Raw genomic sequence first — 7436 nt, forward strand, 5'->3', positions numbered from 1 at the left:
ATACGTATATCCCCATATCTCCTCCCTCCTGCATCTCCCTCCCGCCCTCCCTATCCCATCCCTCTAGCTGGATACAAAGCTGATCTCCCTGTGCTATGCGGCTTCTTCCCACTAGGTATCTGTTTTACATTTGGTAGTGTATATATGTCCATGCCACTCTCTCACTTTGTCCCAGCTTATGCTTCCCCCTCCCCATGTCCTCAAATCCATTCTCTACGTCTGCGTCTTTATTCCTGTCCTGCCCCTAGGTTCGTCAGAACCATTTTTTTTTTTTTTTTAGATTCCATATACATGTGTTAGCATACGGTATTTGTTTTTCTCTTTCTGACTGACTTCACTCTGTATGACAGACTCTAGGTCCATCCACCTCACTACAAATAACTCAATTTCATTTCTTTTTATGGCTGAGTAATATTCCATTGTATATATGTGCCACATCTTCTTTATCCATTCATCTGTCAATGGACACATAGGTTGCTTCCATGTCCTGGCTATTGTAAATAGAGCTGCAATGAACATTGTGGTACATGACTCTTTTTGAATTATGGTTTTCTCAGGGTATATGCCCAGGAGTGGGATTGCTGGGTCATATGGTAGTTCTATTTTTAGTTTTTTAAGGAACCTCCATAGTGTTCTCCATAGTGGCTGTATCAATTTACATTCCCACCAACAGTGCAAGAGGGTTCCCTTTTCTCCACACCCTCTCCAGCATTTGTTGTTTGTAGATTTTTTGATGATGGCCATTCTGACTGGTGTGAGGTGGTACCTCATTGTAGTTTTGATTCGCATTTCTCTAATTAGTGATGTTGAGCATTCTTTCATGTGTTTGTTGGCAATCTGTATATCTTCTTTGGAGAAATGTCTATTTAGGTCTTCTGCCCATTTTTGGATTGGGTTGTTTTTTTGATATTGAGCTGCATGAGCTGCTTGTATATTTTGGAGATTAATCCTTTGTTGGTTGCTTCATTTGCAAATATTTTCTCCCATTCTGAGGGTTGTCTTTTCGTCTTTTTTATGGTTTCCTTTGCTGTGCAAAAGCTTTGAAGTTTAATTAGGTCCCATTTGTTTATTTCTGTTTTTATTTCCATTTCTCTAGGAGGTGAGTCAAAAAGGATCCTGCTGTGATTTATGTCATAGAGTGTTCTTCCTATGTTTTCCTCTAAGAGTTTTATAGTGTCTGGCCTTACATTTAGGTCTTTAATCCATTTTGAGTTTATTTTTGTGTATGGTGTTAGGTAGTGTTCTAATTTCATTCTTTTACATGTAGCTGTCCAGTTATCCCAGCACTGCTTATTGAAGAGGCTGTCCTTTCTCCATTGTATTCTTGCCTCCTTTATCAAAGATAAGGTGACCATATGTGCATGGGTTTATCTCTGGGCTTTCTATCCTGTTCCATTGATCTATATTTCTGTTTTTGTGCCTGTACCATACTGTCTTGATTACTGTAGCTTTGTAGTATAAAGTCAGGGAGCCTAATTCCTTCCGCTCCGTTTTTCTTTCTCAATATTGCTTTGGCTATTCGGGGTCTTTTGTGTTTCCATACGAATTGTGAAATTTTTTGTTCTAGTTCTGTGAAAAATGCCAGTGGTAGTTTGATAGGGATTGCACTGAATCTGTAGATTGCTTTGGGTAGTAGAGTCATTTTCACAATGTTGATTCTTCCAATCCAAGAACATGGTATATCTCTCCATCTGTTTGTATTATCTTTAATTTCTTTCATCAATGTCTTATAGTTTTCTGCATACAGGTCTTTTGTTTATTCCTAGGTATTTTATTCTTTTTGTTGCAATGGTAAATGGGAGTGTTTCCTTAATTTCTCTTTCAGATTTTTCATCATTAGTGTATAGGAATGCAAGAGATTTCTGTGCATTTATTTTGTTTCCCACTGCTTTACCAAATTCATTGATTAGCTCTAGTAGTTTTCTGGTAGCATCTTTAGGATTCTCTATGCATCATGTCATCTGCAAACAGTGACAGTTTTACTTCTTCTTTTCCAATTTGGATTCCTTTTACTTCTCTGATTGCTGTGGCTAAAACTTCCAAGACTATGTTGAATAATAGTTGTGAGTGTGGGCACCTTTGTCTTGTTACTGATCTTAGAGGAAATGGTTTCAGTTTTTCACCATTGAGAACGATGTTGGCTGTGGGTTTGTCATATATGGCCTTTATTATGTTGAGGTAAGTTCCCTCTATGCCTACTTTCTTGAGGGTTTTTATCATAAATGGGTGTTGAATTTTGTCAACAGCTTTTTCTGCATCTATTGAGATGATCATATGGTTTTTCTCCTTCAATTTGTTAATATGGTTTATCACATTGATTGATTTGCATATATTGAAGTATCCTTGCATTCCTGGGATAAATCCCACTTGATCATGGTGTATGATCCTTTTAATGTGCTGTTGGATTCTGTTTGCTAGTATTTTGTTGAGGATTTTTGCATGTACGTTCATCAGTGATATTGGCCTGTAATCTTCTTTCTTTGTGACATCTCTGTCTGGTTTTGGTATCAGGGTGATGGTGGCCTTGTAGAATGAGTTTGGGAGTGTTCCTCCCTCTGCTACATTTTGGAAGAGTTTGAGAAGGATAGGTGTTAGCTCTTCTCTAAATGTTTGATAGAATTCGCCTGTGAAGCCATCTGGTCCTGGGCTTTTGTTTCTTAGAAGATTTTTAATCACAGTTTCAATTTCAGTGCTTGTGACTGGTCTGTTTATATTTTCTATTTCTTCCTGGTTCAGTCTCGGAAGGTTGTGTTTTTCTAAGAATTTGTCCATTTCTTCCAAGTTGTCCATTTTATTGGCGTATAATTGCTTGTAGTAATCTCTCATGATCCTTTGTATTTCTGCATTGTCAGTTATTCTCCTTTTTCATTTCTAATTCTGTTGATTTGAGTCTTCTCCCTTTTTTTCTTGATGCGTCTGGCTAATGGTTTATCAATTTTGTTTATCTTCTGAAAGAACCAGCTTTTAGGTTTATTGATCTTTGCTATCGTTTCCTTCATTTGTTTTTCATTTATTTCTGATCTGATCTTTATGATTTCTTTCCTTCTGCTAACTTTGGGGTTTTTTTGTTCTTGTTTCTCTAATTGCTTTAGGTGTAAGCTTAGGTTATTTGAGATTTTTCTTGTTTCTTGAGGTAGGATTGTATTGCTATGAACTTCCCTCTTAGAACTGCTTTGCTGCATCCCATAGGTTTTGGGTCATCGTGTTTTCATTGTCATTTGTTTCTAGGTATTTTTTGATTTCCTCTTTGATTTCTTCAGTGATCTCTTGGTTATTTAGTAATGTATTGTTTAGCCTCCGTGTGTTTGTATTTTTTACAGATTTTTTCCTGTAATTGATATCTAGTCTCATAGCGTTGTGTTTGGAAAAGATACTTCATATGATTTCAACTTTCTTAAATTTACCAAGGCTTGATTTTTGACCCAAGATATGATCTGTCCTGGAGAATGCTCTATCAGCACTTGAGAAGAAAGTGTATTCTGTTGTTTTTGGATGGAATGTCCCATAAATATCAATTAAGTCTATCTTGTTTAATGTGTCATTTAGAGCTTGTGTTTCCTTATTTATTTTCAATTTGGATGATCTGTCCATTGGTGAAAGTGGGGTGTTAAAGTCCCCTACTATGATTGTTACTGTCAATTTCCCCTTTTATGGCTGTTAGCATTTGCCTTATGTATTGAGGTGCTCCTATGTTGCATGCATAAATATTTACAATTGTTATATCTTCTTCTTGGATTTATCCCTTGATCATTATGTTGTGTCCTTCTTTGTCTTTTGTAATAGTCTTTATTTTAAAGTCTATTTTGTCTGATATGAGACTTGCTACTGCATATTCGTACTTTTAATGGTAGTGTTTACCTGATTTTTGGACAAAAGGCCCCACATCTTCATTTTGCACGGGGTCCTACATATTAGGTAGGCATTCCTGCTCTTGAGTGCTCTGCTCCTCCTGAGGCAGGTCTCACACCTTTCCTTATTGGAACCCTCTTCTGTCTACAGCCCTTTGGGGGTTCCAGCTGATTGTCACAGATTTGAAGTGCACCGTTGTTTCGTGGCTCCTCTGCTGCTTCATTTGTGAAATCGAGAACTGGACCAGGACTTAAGAAATAATTCAGGGATTCCATGAGCTCTAGAGGAAGGACACCTGCCACAGTGGAAGATGACACAACTTCTCAATCCCCTTCTAACCCTGACTTGGGGAAGGAACCAAATGCTGGAATCTCTTATCTGGCACTACTGGTTCTCCCTTTGATGAGTTTTGGCAGAAAAATGCTTCTGGAAGACTAAACCTCAACTATTATCCTTGACAACTTGGTTCCTCTCTATACTTTTCTGCTACCCCATGAATTGTTCAGCAGTTGTGAGTAGGCAGAGCAGGTGGAAGCTCTTGTCAACAGTGACTGATTTCATCAAAACTGTGCATGAAGAGTCCTGGCACAGCAATGCTTGGCAGGTTTTGTTTTGTTTTGGTTTTAATGGTACAGCAGAATCACCTCTTCTTTAAAAAAAAAAAAAGTGAGAAAGATAATTTTGGCAGATGTACAAATATCACATCACAAAACTGGAAACAAGAAACTTTATAGGAAACTGAAAATGAGCAAAGCAAGATCTGTTTGTGGTGAAGGATATAAAGAACATAAAAATGGATATTCAAGGTTTTTCTTGGAATATTATAACCCATCAAATTAAGGTATCATTATTCTTTAACAAAAATTAACTGATCTGAGGAAGGGTAATGCAAAAGTATTCTAATGCAGTGCTGCCCAATAGAACTTTCTGTGATGATAGAAATGTTTCATCATCTCTGTGCTAATACAGACTCCACTAGCCACATGAATACTCCCAATGTGGCTAATATAATTGAGGAACTGCATTTTTAATATGGCTTAAATTTAGCTGCTTTAAAAAGTGGCTACCAGTTGAGCAGCATAGTTCTAATGCCTCATAGGTCAAAACCAGTGGTTTCTATGGGGGACTTCTCTAATTACTGCTGAGGGGTAGGGGGTTGGAGTAGAAAGAAAAGAAAGCTCTTAATAGATCTACTTAGTCACTTACACAACACCTTACATTCTCCACAGCTTCCAGAATTAGTAGGTGGCACAACCTGCTGTAAGGGGTATGAGAGAAGGATTCTTGGGGAGAGCTGAGTATGCCCTTCCAACTCCTGGCTCAAGCCAATGGCAGTAAAAGCCTAGGATTTTGTCACTCGGATGGGGAGAGGACTATGGTTCCATACACAGAATCTGATGCTTGGACCACGCCTGGGGCATCTGTGCTTGGAAATCATCGCTGTGGGGCTGTCGGGGAGCTGGAGGTGGGGCGCTCATTTTCGGACAGGGTTTCCAGAGCCAGAGGAGGATTTAGAGGTGGAAGGAGGACCCGTGAGCCCTTTCTGGCTACCTGCAGGCTGAACAGGCCCTTTCTTTTTGGGGATTAATGTCTTGTTCTTGCTCTTGAACACTTTGCTGGGATCCAGCTTGTTCACAAAGGAGTCGGTCTCTTCCGTGAGTAGGTTTGTGTTGTAGGTGATGGGTTTATACATGTTGAACCATTGCTTGGCCTGTGGGCTAATGCCATAGCTGGTGAAGGCGTACTCCCACTGGGGCAGACCCAGGTGGGTGATAAGCAGGCGATAATAGGCAGTAAAGGTATCTGTTGTGAGAAAATGCCAGTATAACGCTCTGTCCAGGAACCAGATCTCAGTGTCTTGTGCTAATGCTGGTTTCCCTCTTTTGTAGGCAAGGCAAACCTTCCCATTCAGGTTGCAAGGATCCAGCTCAAATATCGCACTGCGAGAATCAAATTGAGGCTTCTCTGGCTGGTTCTCACTAGCGTCTTGTGTATCATCCTCCAGGTCTGCAAGAGTTGGTGCGTTAGGAAGAGAGTACGTGGAAGACTGGTTGAGCTGAGTCAGTTTTGAGATGCTGTTAATTGCCATGCTGCCCAATGGAATGGTGTGTTCATCCAGCTTCACATTCCATGTCATGTGGAAGCCGTTGGTCATCAGGTAAAACTTCTTCAGATCCTCAGGCAGCACACAGGTATTTTTTTGTTCCCATGAAGAAATCATGTGACATTCAGCAGGCGCCTTTTCTATGATGGTCACCTCTGTCACACCTGGGGATGATTCTAGGATGTGGGTGGCCCCCAAGGTCAGCTTCTCCAGGTGCGGCTTGCGGCTGCCCAGCAGCGGGGGCGGTGTCTCCTCCATGGCTCGCGGCCCCGCTCCGCGCGCGGCCGGGAGAGCGGCGGGGACGGGGCGGGAGAGCGGGGCGGCCGGGAGGGGCCGGACTCCACACTGGAGGCGCGGCCGTCAAGTTCACGGCATGCCGGGAGTTGTAGTGCTCGGCGCCTGAGAGCGCAGCAGGGCGGAGATGGGGGGTCCGGGCTGCTCTGGGAGTAGCAGTTCCGCGGGGCGCTCGTTCCCGCGGCCCCGGCGGGTGCTCCACGCCACGCCGCCAGGACACAGCGACTCCACTGCTCGGACCCTCCCGCCCCTCCGGGGCTGGCCGCGCAAGCGGGGGCCAGTCGGGCCGGGCGTAGAGACCGGGGCGGGACGGCCTCGGAGCGACGCCCCGAGTGGCGGTTGTTTCCGTGTAGTATTTTCTCATGTGTCGAGTTGACCTCATAGAACTGGAAATATTTAGTATCCAAGTAGGAAACATGTGCTATCAAGGCACCAGGGAAGTTCCCCAAACTTCAGAGTATAGGCCAGTTTTGGTTGTGACTGTTTAGCACTTGTAAATTGATTAAAGAGCATTGACCTGAACCGGTGACTATCCGTGGGTGTCCTTGTCTCTTCCCTACCGCTGTTTACCTCAGTGATATCTATTCCTTTTATTCATTAATCTGTGTATTCCCTCTGTAATATTTTTTGGGGCAGGGACTTTGTCTTAGTCACTGTTGTATTTTAAGCGCTTCAAATAATGCCTGATAACGTAGTAGTGCTCATTTCATAGTCTTATTACTTTATTCAGAAAATACTTAGTGAGCCCCTACTAATAATGCATTTTGAATACACACCTCCTTTCTCTTCTTTTTCTTATTTCTTTTTCTAGCTCTAACGCCCATTTTCTTTCCTTTTTTGGCATAAAAAGAAAAGTTTTATGAAAGACAACTTAGTTCAACTCAATTTTACAAACACTGAGTGCTCACTTTGTGCTAGGCATAGAATTTTTTTTTAATAATAAATTTATTTATTTATTTATGGCTGCGTTGGGTCTTCGTTGCTGCGTGTGGGCTTTCTCTAGTTGCAGTGGGTGGGGGCTACTCTTTGTTGCAGTGTGCGGGCTTCTCATCGCAGTGGCTTCTTTCGTTGTGGAGCACGGGCTCTAGGCGTGCAGGCTTCAGTAGTTGTGGCTCACGGGCTCTAGAGCGCAGGCTCAGTAGTTTTGGTGCACAGGGTTTGTTGCTCTGCGGCATGTGGGATCTTCCTG

The 7436-nt window shown here is 42.0% G+C and overlaps 1 pseudogene across 1 annotated transcript; it reads right to left on the reverse strand.

Annotated features, from left to right (window-relative positions):
* Positions 1 to 1760: 1760 nt before the first annotated feature.
* LOC309629773 (tubulin polyglutamylase complex subunit 2 pseudogene) lies at positions 1761 to 6251 on the reverse strand (annotated as a pseudogene). The gene has a single exon. The product of its transcript is annotated as a tubulin polyglutamylase complex subunit 2 pseudogene (transcript).
* Positions 6252 to 7436: the final 1185 nt, after the last annotated feature.

This window comes from Balaenoptera borealis (genome assembly GCF_965194805.1).
Source record: "Balaenoptera borealis genome assembly, chromosome: 5".
Taxonomy (NCBI): domain Eukaryota; kingdom Metazoa; phylum Chordata; class Mammalia; order Artiodactyla; family Balaenopteridae; genus Balaenoptera; species Balaenoptera borealis.